Here is a 20912-nt window from a genome sequence, read left to right on the forward strand (position 1 = left end):
CCAAATCCAAAGACTAAAAAACTCCAACCATGTGGCTGTCAGAATATAAAGCTTTGAGGACAGAAAGTTTCTTTCAACATACAGTTTGTGTTTTATAATCTAAGCAAGACAGCAGATACTCCAGGAGACAATCCAAGGCCAGAAGTGATTCAAAGGCCATGGAGGATGCTGTTTACTGGCTTGCTTATTACAGATTCTTTAGCAAGCTTTATTAAAGGACCTTGGACTACTACCACAGAAGAGGCTCCACCCACAGTAAAATGAGACTTTTACCATCAATCATTCATCAAGAAAATGTAACAGACCAACCTGGTATTTGTTGTTGTTTTCTTTCAAGTTCACAAGTTTGTGTCTTATTTGAATTCTTTGAAGTAATTGGTCGATTTATGATTGTTATTTTGAATTTTGTGTCCTAGAGTTTATCTGGATAATTCCCATTGGAGAAATATTTCTCAGACTGGCAGTTTCAGGAGGAGGTGTCATATTACTTCCTTGGCCTTTCATGTTGTTTGTGGGTATGTAGATGTTCTAGGCTACTTATAATGACTGAAAATTTGGATTTCTACTTATTGTTGCAGCTTGGTTAATTACATATATCAGATATGAGGAGTTGGTAGGTCAGCCTTTCAGATATTCAGGATAGGTTGGATTGAAGCAGTGGTTCTCAACTTTCATAATACAGTAGCCCTTTAATTCAGTTCCTCATGCTGTGATGACTGCCAACAATAAAGTCATTTTGTTGATATTTTATAACTGATGTGCATAAAGATATAAATATCTGAAATACAGGATATCTGATATTAGGCCCACAAAATGGTCTCAGCCAATAAATTGAGAACCACTGGATTAGTGGAATGAGGGTGATTTCAAGTTTGTAGTAAAAAAGTCATGCAAACCTGCCACTTAAGCTATGCTTTGACTGCTGTGTAGACAAGTTGCTGTCTTCAGCACTCATCAGACATAGCCAGCACACAGCCTATTCCACCCTAGTTTGGTATGAGAGTTGGAGATGGTACAGCCAGGTAAGAGCTCACTGACTCACAGAGAACAAATGTGCATACCTAGAGGTTGAATATGGAGTGGGTATGCTAGGGTTCAGCCAGATTGGGCTGGTATATATAGTATGGTTCCTGAGCCAAGCCTGGAGGTTAAGAATAGTACAGGAAGGCTAGATTATCAGATTCACTAGACTGCACAGGCACATAGGATATTAACCAAGCTAGTTCTGGAGGTTAGATATGGCATAGATGGGCTTGGATCAGGTGATACAGACTTAACCGGCTCACAGTTATGTACCGTGGGCTATATCCAGCAGCTTGGGAGTGTACAAGTAGTCTAGAATCCATAGAACTCACCAGATTGGATATGACCCAGCATGGGTCTAGAGGTCTTATATGGTACAGGCAGGCTAGAATCAATCAGCCACTAGACTAAGTGAGAGCATAGGTATGAGACCAGAGCGATACTTAGATGTTAGGAATGGCAATAAACTTGGCTCTTGTATAAGATGTGCAATCTGCTCAGGCAGGTAGGCTAGAGTTCAGGGAAGTCACTAAACTAGACTGGAACACAGGATTTATGACTTGGTTGGGCTTAATGGCTGGATCTGATAGGCTTTGGTCAAGACAGCTCCCCAGACTGGGCTGTCCCACCATATCCAAGTTGTTATTGTTGTTGTTGTTGGTTTTGTTGTCCTGTTTTGTTTTGATGACCATTATGGCATAATCCAAGAAACTGGGCCCTTTCTATATTATATTAAGAAGGATCAATCAGATTATTGAAAGAGAAAAAAAAGGAAAGTCAAGAAGAATCAATGATCCTCTGGCTTATACTTTTTCTAATTGTGTGCCTGCAAATGCCCATTCTTCTTTCTCTACCTTATTTTCCCACTTAGGAAATGAAGACTATATCATCTCTACTGTCCACTTAACATCTGTATCATTTTAATTTTGCAATATATTAGGAAAATAGATTTTTACATTCAGTAGTGTTTGACCACAGAGAAGGCTGAACATGTCATTCCTGACCCAGGAGAATGGAGTTCCAAGAAAAACTCTAGCCAGCAATATGTAAGGTAAAGTAAGGTATGTCTTTGCCTGGCTGAAGCATCTAGTGGTTAGTGCAAAGTTGTTACCATTTACCTCCCAGCCTCATAAATTAAGGAGAGTGTAAGTACTAAAAGATGAGGTCATAGTATGGTTGATTATAGCTGCTAAGTGATGAAGCTACTGGGTAGTGGTACTAGATGGTGATGTCATTGGATAGAGGTAGACATTTTTGCTTGTGTTTGTATCCTGCAGCACAGAAAACAATCATCCACAGAGCTCACAGAGCTAACAGAACAGCTTCACCTGTTCCTACTTACCATCTTTTGCAGCATGAACATATCAGGATAAAAACAAAGACGTCAGGCATTTGAGAGCTTTTAGAATATCTTGGAACAAAGTTTCCCATGATCTATTTCTATCATTTCCACAAATAACTGCCAAAAGCTCAACAAGGGTGTGTCCACTTCTACTCTGTTTGAGGGTTGTGCTGACATTTCATGACTTAGTAATCTGCCTAGGACTGTCTTGGGGTTTTTATTGCTGTGAAGAGACACCATGATCATGGCAATTCTAATAAAGGAGAACATTTAATTGGGGAAGACTTACAGTTCAGGGGTTTAGTCCATTATCACCATGGGGTGGGGTCATGGCATCATGCAGGCTCACATGGCGCTGGAGAGGTAGCTGAGTGTTTTTACATCTGGATGTGCAGGAAGCAGAAAGAGAGAAACTAAAACAAGGCCACACCTTCAATAGTGCACTCCCTATGAGCCTGTGGGGGCTCTTTTCATTTAAGCCACCACAAAGTAGAAATCTAAAGCCATAAGATGACTATTGTTTTCTCTTGTGTAGCATGGGAACCCAACACTTACTTGGCAGTGTTTAAATTTCTCACTTATAGAGTTTTAATCACCAAGTCTTCTAAGGGATGGCAGCACCATCCCTTAGTTCTAGGGAAACTATGGTCCTCCATTGATGCTTTTGTTAGATTTCATGTCTCTCTTATATCCATCAATCTCTGAAATCTCAATGTCTTACTTTTTGTGCTCCCACCTTTCTTCCTATGATCCTTCTAAATCCTGCCCTTTCCGGGCATCTAAGTATGCTCCAGCCTCACATGTTGTGTTTACAAAACACTTGATTTTAACAGAGCAGTAGAATGTTGTCACTGGTTCTCTTTCACCCTCCTTTCTTATTATATTGGCTCCTCACACTGTTCTAAATTCCTGCCTCAGCTTTTAAAGAACTTGTTTTTTTTTCCCCTATTCTATTGTGATTCAATTTTCCTCCAGTCAGCATCTACCAGAAATAGATCAATATCAAAGTAATCATATTTTCTTGAGATTATTGTTTTATTGGTATGCAACTAGATAAATGCATAACTGTGGAGCTAGTCATCCACATTATGGTCAAGGGACACAAAAGAACAGACTTTTTGTCTTTAGAGATGTGAGTTTATTAAATTGTTATTTAAATTACAGAATCTTTGTGAATGTGTTTCTTGTATTGTTAGAGCCATCTTAAGAATTCTGGAAGAGTTGATTTAAAGCATTTAATATTCTGAGCACACTTATTGATGGTTTTACTTTAAATATATTAATGCACCATAAATGAGAAACTTAGAAAAATAGCTACCATAATTCCCTAGGCCCAGATATCTAATGAACTAACAATTAATGGGTAAAAAAATTCTTATCACAAATCTTTGTTCATAACTGCAAAGTTAGTTTATGGTCTGTTGATTGGCTGAAGGAAGTTAATTGAAATTAATTATATAGAGACAATTTTCCAACTGTGAAAAGTGGATGTAAAAGAATAAATGCCTGTGGCTGAAGTCAGTTTGTTTCATGGAATGGGTGAAATCCTATGACTTCTATGTGCCTATCTAACATCCTTACCCTGCCATTGCTTGCTTAAGAAAATAGACTAGCATTTCTATTCTTACAGGCAAAGGAACCATTTTTGAATAGGCATAGACATAGACATAGACATAGACATAGACATAGACATAGACATATCTCAAATAGACAAATGGCACTGGCCATTTTAAACTTTGGTCTTTTCCCCCAAATCACAAATTGAATGCAAAGAGTATCTATTCATCCTCCACTTAGTATGTGTTTCTTTGCTACAGTTGAACATCATGTTTCAGATGAGATCAAGACACTCAAAGATGCTTTCTTTAAATCCACCCAGAAGGCAAATGTAAATATAAAATGTTAAGATAATATAACAATATCCACTATGATAAATGCTAAGAAAAACATAATGAGATGACTAATTTCTGCAAAGCCATGAAGACCTCACAGAGAAGTTGTTTAAGATTGTTTCTTTAGACCCAGATGGCAGGAAAAGCAGATACTAGTATGTAACACTGAGTTCTCCTACTGCCAAACACATATTGGGGAGGGGGGATAATGTTGATTAACACAGCTATTGAACATATAAAATAAAATGTTCTTCATGTAAAAGAATATCAACCAGAGGCTTACCCCTCTTGGGCTGTGAAGATGAATTCTGCCTGGCAATTTCTAGAGTTTCTGAGCCGGTACCACTGGGTTACTGGGTAGTCTTCGACCAGTGGAAAGCTAGTAAGCAAATCATCTATAGTTTAGACTAGGCAAGGATCTGAATATTATGTTTTGTAGAGTGATAGCTGAGAACTAATAAGGGGAACAAATATTCCTATGACCCATTAATAGACACAAACAACATAAATGGTCTACCAACTATCAACTATTGTCTCCATTAATAGACACAAACAACATAAATGGTCTACTAACTATCAACCATTGTCCCGGTAATGAAATGATAACACATACATCTCTGTGGGTTGTCAGTAAGAATTTAGTTTCAAATACCTGATCCTTAGATAGCACAAAAGATGCTTTGTTCTCATTCTGTTTTGTACTTCTGCAATCACCCTTAAAAATCTCAATGTTCCAAATTATTGATTTTACTTTTTCATGTGCCTTAGGTAAAAGCATCCATTAAATGTCAATTACTCATATTGTCCAAAGTAGGAAGGTATCCTAGAAGACATTTTACCTTAAATGTTGATGTAAACTATGAAACGAAAGAGGACAAGATCTAATTAGATGTCCATGAGATGGTGCTGCTTCTTAATGCAGATTTTAACTGTTTTGTTTCCTTAATGCTAAGGGGCCTTTATTATATACTTGGCAAATATATGGTATAAAATATGGACTAACATATGGAGATATATATATATATATATGTATCAATTTTTATTGAAGATAACATATATATTATAGAGAAGAAGAAAGTGGAAGGACAGAAAGAGAGAAAGAAGGAAGGGGGAAAAAAAGCCTAAAAATTTCCCTTCAACTCTGTGAGACCATCTGAAATACACCTAGTTTTACAGGGTAGGTCCCACAAATCTAATCTAGCTGTCATCTGTATCTTGAAAACAGAAGACCTTCTTCATGACTGAATTCAAATCCTGGGAAGCCAAATCCAAACAGTTCAAGCACAAAGTTAAATAAGTCTTCACAGAGTTATGATAGAAAAAAGTGTCAAGGCCACAACTGAGGACAAGGAAAGTCAGAGTGAGCTCAGCCACACCCACAGTGGTTCTCCAATATGACCCTGAACATCACCGTGGACAGAGAGGAAACCGTGAAGGTTGAGAATACTAAGCCAGTGTGTATGAATGTCACAGTGCAGACTGTGAGGAGATTTCTGTGTCCTTTTTGTGGAAAGAGTAAAATCTATGGGGTTTCACATGAAATACAGTTTTCCCTCAGAAAGTTTACTCTGCAGTTCTTCAGTTTAAGGATGCTCAAATAAGATTTTAGTATCTTCACCTTTTTTAATTCAGAGAAGGCTGTCCGAGTACACTGTCCATGGAATCCCAGACCTTGCTAAAACAGCATTTTGAAACTGCATTAAGCACTCTTAGAAGATGTCGACTGAATAAGCAATTCGAGATTCAGAAATAGGGGTACTGAAATGAAACCTTTGCTAAGATGAATATAAAACAAAAATGAAATATAAATATGTATGTGTAGAAAAATGTCTATGTTTCATGGAAAAGATAATATTTTCTGGGCATATAAAAGTGTGAGAGAAATTCCTAAAGGTGAAAGAGCAATTTGCTGGGACTTACAGAAGAAATTCTAAGCTAATAATATAGTTTATTTAAGATACACAAAGTAAGAGAGGGTGTGGGTAGTTTTGATGTGTAAGGTACTCTAAGGATGAAAAGATTACTGGGGAAGGGCTGTGGTTTCATTTCCAAGGGCTCCTTTGCAATTGTTAGATTCCCAAGCTTAATTTATTCCTCAAATCAAATAGGTCAGAGGATTAGGGGTGCTGGCTGTTCAGTGTTTCTCCAGCCTGCCTGATATTCTACCCATAAAAGATTTAAAAATTAATAGGCATATCAGTAAGTTTGTGTTTTCCTAGGATACAGCTTCTGGATTTAAAGGGGACGCAGTGAAATGAAGGTGAGAATGTGCTACAGATTGCAGTTACTAACATGTTCAGTGTGTAGGAGAGAACAGAAGCTAGCACCCTACCATGAATCTAGTCTTACCCTGCCTTAAGAACAGCTTGCTGGCTATAGCACACACAGAGAATGAATTGCCATGTGTTTAGTGGGACAGAGGGCTAAACTCGCTGGTAGCTTGCTTATTCAGGCTGTCATTCACCAGTAGTCCTTAACACAGAGATCACCAGCTTGAGGGATGGCTGATGAACATAAAACCTGTGTCACTCACCCAAAAAGGACCAAAGCCCTGAGGACCAGCAGAAAGAATGGAAACAGGCAACCTTGGGAGATAGGAGGTTGGGGGGACCCTTCAGAATACACTAGAGTCCTAGGAGGTGAGAGACTCTCAGGACTCCAAGGGAGGGACCTTAGATGAAATGCCTGACCGTAGGGAGAGGGAACTTATACAGCCCACCTCCAACAGGAAGACAGGGCATCAAATGAGGGAGAGGGGCGCTATCCCACAGTCACAACTCTGACCCATAAGTGTTCCTGTCTGAAAGAATTAAAAGGATGGAAATGGAGAAGAGCCTGAGGACAAGAAGGAACAGAAACAGATCCAAAGTGGGATCCAGCTCAAGAAGAGGCCCCAAGTCCTGACACTATTACTGAGGTTATGGACCATTCACAAAAAGGGACCTAGCATGACCACACTCCAGAAGACCCAACAAGAAGCTGAAAGAGTCAGATGCAGATATTTGCACCCAACCAATGGACAGATGCAGCTGGCCCCTGTTGTTGGATTAGGACAGGCTGAAAGAAGCTGAGGAGAAGGGCAATCCTGTAGGGGGACCAGCAGTCTCACTTAATCTGGACCGCCCTACCCCTGAGATCGCTCAAACACTGGACCACCAAATAGGCAACATACAGATGGTGCTGATGAGGCCCCCAACACACACAATACAGGACTGCCATGTCTGTGTTTATTCAGAGATGATGCACCTAACCCTCAAGAGACTGGAGACCACAAGGAGTGGGGTAAGGAATGGGGACACCCAAGTGGAAGCAGGGGGTGGAAAGGAGGTATAGGATGTGGAACAGTCAGAGGATGGACATGGGGGTGGGGAGAAATGTAGATGGACTGTGCCTCTCATTGATTACTAACTCTTTCTTAACTTTGGTGCTTTTATTTGTTTAACCTGTAATTAAAGTCTGAGATGAAGTATTTATAAGCTTAAGAGAGAAAAAGAGGGGAGGAGGAAGGAAGTGTATATATGAAGGGAGCCATTTATGTATGGCTCATGTAGCCCTTATTTTTCATACTAGACAGAAGATGTAAGCTGAATTGTCACCCTTATTGAAGACTTTGCTACAAAAATCTTAAAAGCAGGATTTGAGGAAGTGCCTTCTACTGTTATTCATAGAGAGTTGCTAAGCTGGGGTGCAGAACTTTCATATGTGTTTGCCCTATGCTATGAAAACATAAAAGGTAGATTATAGTCACCATACCCGTGACTCTGTGTGGCCTTGTCAGTTTGAGCCACAACCCTAACATTATTAAAGTGTACCTTTTGTATTTCATTAAGAGCTACGCAATTAAGTCTGCATTTTTGATGTGCCATAATTGTCACAGTTGACATTGTTCTGATGATGATGATGCTCATTGATCATTCATAATGCAACTGCACAGCCCATGAATCGAGTGCAAATCAACACCTTTCCTTACTTTATATGCAGGAAAGTACTTTGCTTCTAGCCTGACAATCTGTGCTCACAGTTTAATCTTCAACTGTCAGAATTTGAGAATTTGGAGGTTTATTTTCCACCTATCTTCCTACCACAAATCTCTCAACACTCATGAAATGTAGTTGAGAAACAAACCAATACCACTGGAGGGGCAGAACAGGGGGAGATTTTAGTATTACTGATTTGAAATCTATTTAAAATATGCATTTGGGAAAAAAGGCTCATTCCTTAGACAGACTGCAGATAGTGACCAACAGGTTTTCAAGGGGTTGACCACACCTTGTCATGGAATGACAGTGAAGTGACACCTGGGTATTTGTCTTCATTCTCACATGGCTCCATGCTAACATGCCCTTTCTGAGCACTTCCATCAGAGAAGTTAAACTCATGCACCACACAGATGCCTGTCTCAGCTTCTGTATTTTGGGATTTAAACATGGCAGTCACAATGATGATCTCCTATGTAAGCTTTTCTAATTTTGAATTATAGTTTTGTGGATTTCCTTTATTGTGTGGTTTGGGGTTAAAGTGGGCCATGAAGAACTTTGTAACATCTTGGAGGAAGACGGGAAGTAGATATTGCTGTTGTATGAATGTTGTAGTGTAGCAGACACTGCCGATGCTCACATACTGACATGTTATGACAGGGTCTTTCTCTTGATGGCTCACTTGGGCCAGGAGCTCTTGCAGGTCCTTCTGATCTTCAAGTCTTAGGCTGAGCATGTGTGTACATAGCTTAAAAACAATGTCCTTATCCAATGGACCAGAGCAATGCAATCAAGTCAAAACTTTGAACATCAGGTAGGAAGGTACCATCTTTCAAGTTCAGAGTTAGAAGTCTTGAAAGATGTAGAAGTGTCTCCAGAGGTCTTGGAAAGATTAATAAAGTCTTTCCAAACAGGAGAAGATGAAGTGTCATATTGATGAGTCAATAAAGACAAGACAGAGTTTCTACTGACTATGTAGCTCACAGAGCACTAATGCTGCAAATGAGTCACCTGGACAACTTGGCTGAAGATTTTAATGCTGTTCAGACTGTAGTGAGAAAAATTAAAGATTATGAACTGCAAAGGAAAGCAAAGGAAAAAGGCCTTAGAAAGAGCTGCTTGGGAAGGAGCTATGGAGCCTCAATTTGTATGTACTCAAGCATGAGAAAGGCAGCAAGTTACCAATTTGGATTTTCTGAACAATCATGTATATATTTTTTTTGTATTCCCAGAAAAACAACTTGGGTGGAAAATATGATTTTTCTGTTATTTATTTTCTGCAGAACTATTATGAGACTCTATAGGCATATTTGTCTTCTGTGGTGCATTCCCATGGGTGTTATATTGTACATTGTATTTTCTATGCAGTCTGTTTAGTGGTACATACTTTAAGAAATTCTGGTGCCATAAATAAGTATCATCCTTGATTTCAAAGACTCTATTGATAGCTGATAAGGGGGAACATGATCAATGGAAGTAAATAAAATCCAAAAGCCATAGAGATAGATTTTTAAAGGGATAAATGCCTGAGGGGTCTTCATTTGCCATTGAAATATACCCTTTACTCTTTACTTTTATTCTGAGTCCTAGGGTAGTAATGCCATGGTAGCCGTTGTTTGGGTTTCCTTGACCACCTAGCTTCAATTGGAATCATTCAACCAAAGACCCCAGCAGGACACTAGATAAAATGGAGATGCTCCAAATATGATTTCTGTCTCCAGCTTCCTCCTTGAATTGGAGGGAATTTTGTCATCTGCTTCTCTATTCTGGTTTAGCCATAGAGACCATCTAGAAGGCACCCACATACATCTGTATCTGTGTGGGGATATGAGTCCTTCTATACCATCAGGCCAGGAATGATAACTTTACTTGTTGTGAGTCTCTGTGTGTTTTACTGTCTGCTCTTGCCCACCCATGCTTTTGCATTATTAAATTAATATTTAATTGACTTTTGAATTCACAATCAATATTGTACCATGGCTCTGAGGGACAAGTAAAACTAATACTGTTGACTATTGATTGTTATGTCCAAAGCACTGTAATATGCATTATTTTATTTGATTATCATATTAGCCTCCCTTTGTGTAATTAAAAAAAATCAAATGAAATTAGCACTCAGAAGGGTTTAGTAGCTTATTTGAAGTTTCATTCCTAAAATCAGTACACCCAAGACAGGAGCTCAGCTGTTCAAAATCTATATTTTTTTATTACAGAAAATTATTTATACATTATCAATTATTGGAAATAGGTAGAAACATGTGAGCTAGACTTGAAGCAATTTTTGCTTAATTATCAGTGAAGTACAAAAGTGAGCTAGGACCTGATTTCATTGCAGAACCACTGCCCTGAGAATGAAGTTGGGAATTCACACACGCAAGGTGAAGGACCCAGAGGCCTTTTCCTTCAACTCCACTATGAAAGTAAAGAAGACACAGTCACAATTAGTACTTACAGTATTTTAAAGCCAAGACACACTAAAGGAAGTAGACACAAATTCTTCTAGAGCTATGTGTGATGGGAGGCTCATACAATTGAAAACAAGGGCACCAGCAATAATGCCTCCTGTGTGCAGCACTGTGCACTGCATGGGTAGTAATGCTTCCTGTGTGCAGCACTGTGTACCGCATAGGGGGCTATATCTCCTGTATGCAGCACTGTGCACTGGGTGAGCAGTAATACTTCCTGTGTGCAGTACTGCGCACTGCGTGGGTGGCTATGTCTCCTGTGTGCAGCACTGTGCACTAGGTGGGTAGTAATTCCTACTGTGTGTGTGTGGCACTGTGCACTGGTGGATGGGGACAGTGGCATTGAGGAAAGATTCTTACTGTGTTTCTCCCCTAATTTTAGAGAGACAGAGCTTACATAGTACTGTCATCCAAGAAGTTATGGAATGTCAAGTCTTACATATATTTAATATAATTCCACATGGAAAATAATAGTAATAGTTCCTTCATTCATTGATGTGTTTCTTCTGTGTAAAATTTCTTGTGCTTTAACTCTTCAAGAAATATCAAAATCTGTGAAAGAGCAGGAAAGAGCTGTGTTTCCATTGGATTCTTTGTCTCTGTTTCTCATATTATATTCCTAATACTCCACAGTGAATCCACATGCACACAATGACAAGTTTGGCTTCCAAACTTCATGACACTTGAAAAAAGAAACAACAACTATGTATTTTGATATCAGAATTTTATAATGAAAGTATCAGGCAGAACATATACATTGAGTAAAAGAAAAATAATATTATTAAAGTCTGCAGACAATTTCTGTAACTCCTGGTATTGGAATCAATTTTCTTTGTGGGACCTCCCCCCCATCACTGATGCTGTGCTATTGCGCACAGCTGTTCTTTCGCGAGCATATCTTATGTCACCAGGTTTTATGGACACACTAGCAAAGACTTTGTCTGTTGAATTATAAGCTATGTGACAGCTATTGAGACTCAGAATAGATGTTGTTGTTACCTTTCCTAGGTTCACCTGTGGGCAGTCATTATTAAATATAAATAAATATAATAAATATATACCAAACTATATGCTAGGGTTTATTTTTTGGTATTGGATCTGGAGAAAAAACATATTATCACATATCCTTATTTATGTGATATTGTAATAATGCTATCTATGTCATTAAGGTCATAAAAATCAGTGAATTAACAGACATGAACATGGTTAGTGATATTTGCATTCATCTCTTGGAGTCAAGAAATCTAGAGTCTTATCAACTTTGCATTTAAAACAATTTAACAGTATATAAAGTATTTTGAACTCTTTTTTAAAAAAAAATATACAGTAAACGACTGGCAATCACAAAAAAAAAAGAATATAGGAAACCAAAAGCTTGAAAGTAGGTAGATAAAAAAAATCAAATTTCATCTTATATCCAGATTTCATCTTATATCCATATTTTTTCATTTTTATAACAAGGTAGCTGATGAAAATAAATTCATCAAGGGCGTCTGACTCACAGTTTTAGGGATTACAGTCCATCGTAGCAGTTAAGGCATTGTGCCCTCCCCCCAGCTTTTTTGAGCAGGAGTTTCAAAACTCTGTTAGCCACTGCTTCCCACTTAGGGTGGAGCTTTCAGACAGAGGTGAAGCCCATTGTTCTCCAAGGACACTAGCCACCACCTGATGCTAGCCTCCTGCAGAGCAAGCAAAACCAGTTCTGCAGATATGTTTCCAGCTTTTTGGGGGAGGGGTCTTGCCCCGCCTATATATATATACATATACATATATATGTATATATATATTTATATATTTGGAGCCCTCCATTAAACTTTGAGCCTTGAACAGGAAATTCATCTTGGCTCCATGTTTCTCTTGTCACCCTGTTCCCTATCCCCAGCTTTCCTTCCAGGGAACTCGGTAAACCATTTGAATGTAGCTGTGGGTGTCTACAAGGCATGGCAGCTAGAGGAAGTTTATGGCAGAGAGAGTGTGATGGGCTCCTCACATCACATCATGGTGGACTAGGCATCAAACAGTGAGATGTGAGCAAATGCTCATAAGAACCTCAAAAGCTCCATAACCTCCATATTCTGAACCTGTTGGGGGATGATTCAGATCCAAATTCTAGTAATACCACATCTTAGTGAATTTAATATTGGGTTTCTATGAGTTTACAGAAAGCCCACTGCAAAGTCCAGGACCAGATTCAAGAAGGACATTGAACAGGTTTCCTGATCTTAGCATTGGGCTAAGTCTGCTCCAGCAATTCAGAAGTGAAGCTGAGATCCTCTCTACCTAGAAAGCCAGGGTAATGTCCATGCTCAAGATTATTCCTGTAGTAAGAAAAGTTATCTCTGAAAACCTATAAATGTAACTAACTATCATTAAAATAGGCATGCATTCCCAGCTCATGCTGTCTTACTGACTTAAGACATGAAAATTTAATCTTTTATAGTAACAGTGCTCTAGTTGTGTTGCATAAGCACATGCCAGCCATCTCTGAAGGAGACAGTCTTTAGTTTGTACCTCAGAGGAACTTAAGAGTTATAAACAAATATCATTGAATGGGAGTTATTGGGGACAATGGTAGATGTGACTCCCATGACTAAAAGCCACAAGGCACAAAAGTCATAAGAATCAGGCTCTCAATTGGTGGACTATAAAAATTGGTAAACATTATGTTAAATATTTTATACTTTTAAAGTATCTCATAATACTTTAATTTGTAACAAATAATTATGATAAACCTAGCATGAAACCATTTATTTTTATGGTTTCTTGAAAAAATTAACAAAAATAAAAAAAATGCAACTAGAGTATACTTAAAAGTATATAGGAAAAGTAAGAAGAGCCTTTTGTGTTTGCCTGTGGTGGATTAACTTGCATTGCTTCTCATCCATAAAGGTAAAGAGAAATACAGATATGCTTTATTTCCTATTATTGTGATTCTTGGTTGTGAACATGCCTACATCTGAGATTAAGTAAAACCTGAGGGTCTGGGTATATCTGTGAAAAATTTATATTGGGTGGAAACTCCCACCCAAAACTCACTCAAAAGTGAGTGGTAAATGTCAGCCTTAAACTGGAGCCATACCTTATGGGGAAAGCTTATATGAAAGACATGGAAGAGGATAGTGCTTGGCTTTTGTCTGCTCACCTGTACTCTCACTGGAAGTTTATTTCCCTGATAATAGAGCCTACTGCTTTGGGATGTATACCTAAGACTCTCTGAATATCTAGTCTTGTGGGCTTAACAATTGTTAGATTCTTGAGCTTTCCAGGAAGGCAGTCATTTGGAATAGACCATAACCTGTAAGCCATTATAATAAACCACATTATGTATGTATATATAATAACATACAAGCCGGGCAGTGGTGGCACATGCCTGTAATCCCAGCACTTGGGAGGCAGAGGCAGGCAGATTTCTGAGTTCGAGGCCAGCCTGGTCTACAGAGTGACAGCCAGGGCTATACAGAGAAACCCTGTCTTGAAAAACCAATAAATAAATAAATAAATAAATAAATAAATAAATAAATAAATAAATAAATAAATAAATAAAGGCATGAGTATAATAACATACAGATAATGATAACATATATATAATTATATAATTTAATATCTATACAGTATATGCTTTATTTAATATAATATATATTGATATATCAAATATTAGAATTATATTAATTGTGTTATATTAATATCTTAAATATTTAGATAATTATATTATACTATGATACCATATTATAATATAATATGTGTGTGTGTGTGTGTGTGTGTGTTTGTGTGTGTGTGTGTGTGTGTGTGTATTCTGGTTTTCTGAAACCAGATTTGAAACTGATATTCACTGCTCAAAAGATATAAATTTTGGGTGGGTGTTTCTTTTATTTTCCTTTTTGATCTTTTGGTCTAGAGCTATGCTAAAATATAAAACAGTTTCAATCCTGGGATGCCATGCTTGGGTTATTATTTTTCATTTATAAAATTTTCTTTGTTTTCATTTTGTTAGAGACTTGGTGGGCTGTTTATATTAAGGAAACATGGATCCAGATTTTGGATGATGGGATGGTCCTATTCCAGTGTCAGTGTACTCCTGACCTAGGCAGGGTCAGAGGGTTTCTACTGTATTCTGGAACTTGTACAGTATTATTATTATTTATTGTTTAAATGTTTAGGAGAATTAATCAATGAAATGTTCCAAGCAAAGTACTTTACAGCACACATTAATTGTCCTTAGCAGGTATAAGTCAATTTAGGATATTTAACTTTCTTGAATAAATTGAAGTTATCTGTGTCTTTTGAAGACTTTTTCCATTTCATCTAAATTGTTAAATTTATGAGCAGAAAAATTTCAATTATATTCCATTATTATCTTTTTTGATTTGCAGAATCTTCAATGATGCCTTCCTATCATTCTTGATATTAATAATTCATGTCCTCCTTCTTTCCTAATCAGTGTGAGTGGCCTTTGGGTTAATTTGAGTCTCTCTCCTATCTTTACCTTTGTGTCTGTCTTATTCTTATTTCAGTGTTTTTTGCTCTGACTATATTTTCTTCTTATTTTTTATTCTTATTCACATTTTCTTTCACTTTCCAGGTTCTTGTAGAGATATATTACTTATTTGAAATATTCATGCCAGCTAATATAACCATTCACTGCTCAATTTTTTTCTGAAACTGTTTTTTAAGCTTCGTCTTCCAAAATTGACATGATGGACCTATTTTCATCACATATTAAATAATTTCTAACTACACATACAACTGGACATGCATTACTTAAAACTGCATTGTTTTGCATTGTATCTGATTTGCCAATTGTTTAGATATTTTCCACATATTGTTTCTCCTCAATTTCCAGTATAATTGTTATAGTTAGGTGCACATCTTGTGCATATAGTTTCATTTTCTAGTGTCTAAGACTTGCTAGGTGATTCAGAATTGTTTATTCTTCTTGAATATTGCCTATAAAGTCAAAAATACAAATTCCACAATTTCTGTAGTTTTTTTGAACATTGTCTAGTTGGTTAAAGATATGACTTAAATTTTCAAAATTTCTTTTGATTTCCTATTGATTATTCTGTAATTATTGAAAAAAATATTGAGGTCTCCAGTCATACTAGTTTCATACTGAGTTTCAACTCCCTTGACCTATTCAGTTTTGTACATGTGTGTGAGATCTGACATTAGATTTACACACACATAGAAACTCTGTGTTTATAGTGTTGGCTTTTTTGTTTGAAAAGAAAGCAACTTTTAAGATATAAATCTAATTTTCTAAAGATTCTGTATCTTTTACTCTTTTAATGTATGTTTCTAGGAGTAATTTCAAGATTTGTTTCTCTATTTCTTCTCTTTAGGCATTATAATATTTTGTATGTGTGTTTATATGTGGTATATGCATGTATATGTGGATTTTTGTGGGAATACGCATGTGTGGTATGTCTGTATGTGTGTATGTGCACAGGTACGCATATCATTTTTTTAAAAAAATTGTACTTTTTAAAGTCTGATTTGTCTGAACATACATTTATGTACCACCACACATGTGTGGACCTGTGGAGAACATAAGAAGGCATCAAATCTCCTGAGAATGGAAGTACATACAGTGTGAACCATTATATAGGTGGTGGGAATAGAGTAACCATCCTCTGCAAGAGCAACCAGTGCTCTTGACCACTGAGCCATCTCTACAGTCTGAGTAATTATTTCTTAAGAAAACTGTTATCAAAAACGATAAGGAAGGGTAGCTCATACACATCAAAGGAAAAATCTACCAAGATAAACTCTCAGTTCCGAATATCTGTTCTCAAAATGCAAGCCCACCCACATTCATAAAAGAAACTTTACTAAAGCTCAAAGCACATATCATGACCCACACAATAATATTGGGAAAAATCAACACCCCACTCTCAGCAATGGACAGATCATGGAAACAGAAACTAAACAGAGACACAGTGACACTAATAGAAGTTATGAACCAAATGGATCTAACACATATTTATAGTACATTTAATCCTAAAGCAAAAGAATGTACCTTCTTCTCAGCATCTCATGGTACCTTCTCCAAAATTGACCACATAATTGGTCACAAATTACCCTCAGCAGATACAAGAAGATTGAAATAATCCCATGCCCCCTATCAAATAACCACAGACTAAGACTGATCGTAAATTCCAACAAAAACAATGGAAAATACACATACACATGAAAGCTGAACAATGTTCTACTCAATTTTCTAGACATATCCCAGGTGCCAAATTTAAAACAGGATAGCATAAAGAATCTGAATAGTCCCATAACCCCTCAAAAACCAGAAGCAGTCATTAATAGTTTCCCAACCATAAAAAGCACAGGACCAGATGGCTTTAGTAGAGAATTGTATCAGTCCTTCAAAGAAGACCTAATACCAATACTCTTCAAACTATTCCACAAAATAGAAACAGAAGGAGCACAACTCAACTTGTTCTATAAAGTCATAATTACACTTATACCTAAACCACACAAAGACCAAACAAAGAGTACTTCAGACCAATTTCCCTCATGAACATTGATATAAAATTAATCAATAAAATTCTTGCTAACTGAATCCAAGAACACATCAAAATCATCATTCACCATGATCAAGGAGACTTCATCCCAGGGATGCATGGATGGCTCAATATAAAGAAATCCATCAAAGTAATCTACTACATAAACAAACTCAAAAAAAAAAAAACCCACATGATCATTTCATTGGATGCTGAAAAAGCATTTGACAAAATTCAGCATCCCTTCATGGCACAAGTCTTGGAAAGATTAGGAATTCAAGGCCCATACCTAAACATAGTAAAAACAATATACAGCAAACCAGTAACCAACATCAAACTAAATGTAGAGAAAATGGAAGCAATCCAACTAAAATCATGGATGAGGCAAGGCTACCCAGTCTCTCCCTATCTATTCAATATAGTACTTGAAGTTCTAACTAGATCAAAGGAATACAAACTGGAAAGGAAGAAGTCAAAATATCACTATTTGCAGATGTTATGATAGCATACTTAAGTGACCCCCAAAATTAAACCAGAGAACTCCTAAAGCTGATAAAAAACTTCAGCAAAGTGGCTAGATATAAAATTAATTCAAAGAAAACAGTAGCGTTCCTCTACTCAAAGGATAAACAGGCTGAGAAACAAACTAGGGAAATGACACCCTTCATAATAGTCACAAATAATATTACATAACTTGGTGTGACTCTAACCAAGCAAGTGAAAGATCTGTATAACAACAACTTCAAGTCTCTGAAGAAAGAATTTGAAGATCTCAGAAGATGGAAAGATCTCCCATGGTGATGGATTGGCATGATTTATATGGTAAAAATGGCTATCTTGCCAAAAGCAATCTACAGATTCAATGCAATTCCCATCAAAATTCCAAATCAATTCTTCATAGAGTTGGAAAGAACAATTTTCAAATTCATTTGGAATAACAAAAAACCCAGGATAGTAAAAACTATTGTCAACAATAAAAGAACCTCTGGCAGAATCACTGTCTCTGATATCAAAGCTCTATTACAGAGCAATAGTGATAAAATCTGTATGTTATTGGTACATTGACAGGCAAGAATATCAATGAAATAGAATTGAAGAGCCAGAAATGTACCCATATATATATGGCCACTTGATCTTTGACAAAGGAACTGAAACCATCCAGTGGAAAAAAGACAGCATTTTTAACAAATGGTCCTGGTTCAACTGGCAGTTAGCATGTAGAAAAAATGCAAATAGACACATTCTTATCTCCCCGTAAAAAGCTCAAGTCCAAGTGGATCAAGGACCTCCACATAAAACCAGATACACTGAAGCTTATAGAAGAGAAAGTGGGGAAAACACTCAAACACATGGGTACAGGGGAATATTTCCTGAACAGAACAACATTGGCCTATGCTCTAAGATCAAGAATCTACAAATGGGACCCCATAAAACTGCAAACCTTCTGTAAGGCAAAGGACACTGTCAATAAGCCAAAATGCAGATTGCTAGGCAACCAGCAGATGGGGAAAAGATCTTTACCAATCTGACATGGTATAGAGGGCTAATATCCAATATATACAAAAAACTCAAGAAGGTTGACTCCAGAGAATCAAATATCCCTATTAAAAATGGGGTACAAATCTAAACAAATATTTTTCAAGTGAGGAATATCAAATGGCCAAAAAGCACCTAGAGAAATGCTCAACATTCTTAGTCATTACAAAAATGCAAATCAAAACACCCTGAGATTCCACCTCACACTAGTCAGAGTGACTAAAACAAAAATCTCAGGTAACAGCAGATGCTGGCAAAGATGTAGAGAAAGAGGAACACTCTTCTATTGCTGGTGGGATTGCAAGCTGGTTCAACCACTCTGAAAATCAATCTGGTGGTTCCTCAGAAAACTGGACATAGTACTTCCGGAGGACCAAACTCTATCACTCCTGAACATATACCCAGAAAATGCTCCAACATGTAATAAGGACATATGCTCCACTATGTTCCTTGCAACCTTATTTATAATAGCCAGAAGCTGGAAAGAACCCAGATGTCCTTCAACAGAGGAATGGATACAGAAAATGTGGTACATTTACACAACAGAGTACTACTCAGCTATTAAAAATGATGAATTCATGAAATTCTTATGCAAATGAATAGACCTAGAAAAATATTATTCTGAGTGAGGTAACCCAACCACAAAAGAACACACATGATATGTACTCACTGATAAGTGGATATTAGCCCAAAAGTTTGGAATACCCAACATTAAATTCACAGACCACATGAAGCTCAAGAGGAAGGAAAACCAAAGTGTGGGTACTTCAGTCCTTCTGAGAAGGGGAACAAAATACTCACTGGAGTAAATATGGAGATAAAGAGTAGAGCAGACACTGAAGGAAAGATCATCGAAAGCCTGTCCCACCTGGGGATTCATCCCATATACAGGCCAAACCCAGATACTATGATGGATGCCAAGAAATGCTTGGTGAAAGAAGCCAGACATAGCTGTCTCCTGAGAGGCTCTGCCAGAGCCTTGCAAATACAGAGGTGGATGCTCACAGCCAACCATTGGACTGAGTGTGGGGTCCCCAATGGAGGAGTTAGAGAAAGGACTGAAGGAGAATTAGCAACCTCATAGGAAGAACAACAATATCAACCAACCAGAACCCCCAGAGCTCCCAGGGACTAAGCCGTCAACCCAGGAGTACACCTGGATCCAGCTGCATATGTAGTTGATGATTGCCTTGTCAGTCATCACTTGGCAGAAGAGGACCTTGGTCCTATAAAGACTTGATGCCCCAGTGTAGCAGAATTGAGAGAAGGGAGGTTGGAGTGGGGTGGGTGGATGAACACCCTCATAGAAGCAGGGGGAGGGAGGGTGGAATGGGGCATTTCAAGGAGGGGGAAACTGGGAAAGGAGATAACATTTGAAATGTAAATAAAGTATTCAATAAAAAAACATAAAAATAAGATTGTCAAGGTCACGAGAAACACTAGTTTGTTATATACAGACTTAAGTAAAGAACAAGATTGAGTTTTAACCCACTAACCTCTTGTAACAGTATTCAATTAAGTGCTCAAAATCCCTTTCCCAAGTACATTTAGTAACACAACATGCTGGTGGTTTTATTTTAACTCATTTTTCTTTTGTAGCAAGAAAGCCCAGTGTTTCCCTCAACTCTGTATGGGAATCTGCAAAAGAAAGAAACCAACAAATTCTATGACTAGTCCTCTCCCTTTTACATTCCATTAAGAAATAGGATTCCTGCTGCTAGGAACTGATGAAGGTGGCTGAATGGGCAACACTGTTTGCCATTACAGAAAACTGTAGATACCCAACTTTTAAAATGTTGTTTCTTTACTTATGTATCAATTTCAACAACTAAAGAAGTATGTTTTTTTTTTTTAATTTAAAATACCACTGTGTCTGAGGACCATAAAGATTAAGAAGTGTGATCTTTCTATGCTGGTTTTCTGAGGCACTTCTTGGTCTGATGTTTCTATTTCTACCTTGGCTTTACATTTAACTACTGTTCTCTTACAAAGTTTGCTTTCCCCCAGTCTCTACCAAGTCCAAGAAGAGTAAATGAGTTGCCCAAATATTGAATGTGAGTCCACATGAAATGATCTGATACAAGAATAAACTAAAGTTGTGCCTACAGAGAAAGTCTGATCTGGTTAGGGGTAAAAAATGCAAAAGATGACATTGCCAAAACAACACA

This window comes from Apodemus sylvaticus, chromosome 5, assembly GCF_947179515.1.
Source record: "Apodemus sylvaticus chromosome 5, mApoSyl1.1, whole genome shotgun sequence".
Classification (NCBI taxonomy): domain Eukaryota; kingdom Metazoa; phylum Chordata; class Mammalia; order Rodentia; family Muridae; genus Apodemus; species Apodemus sylvaticus.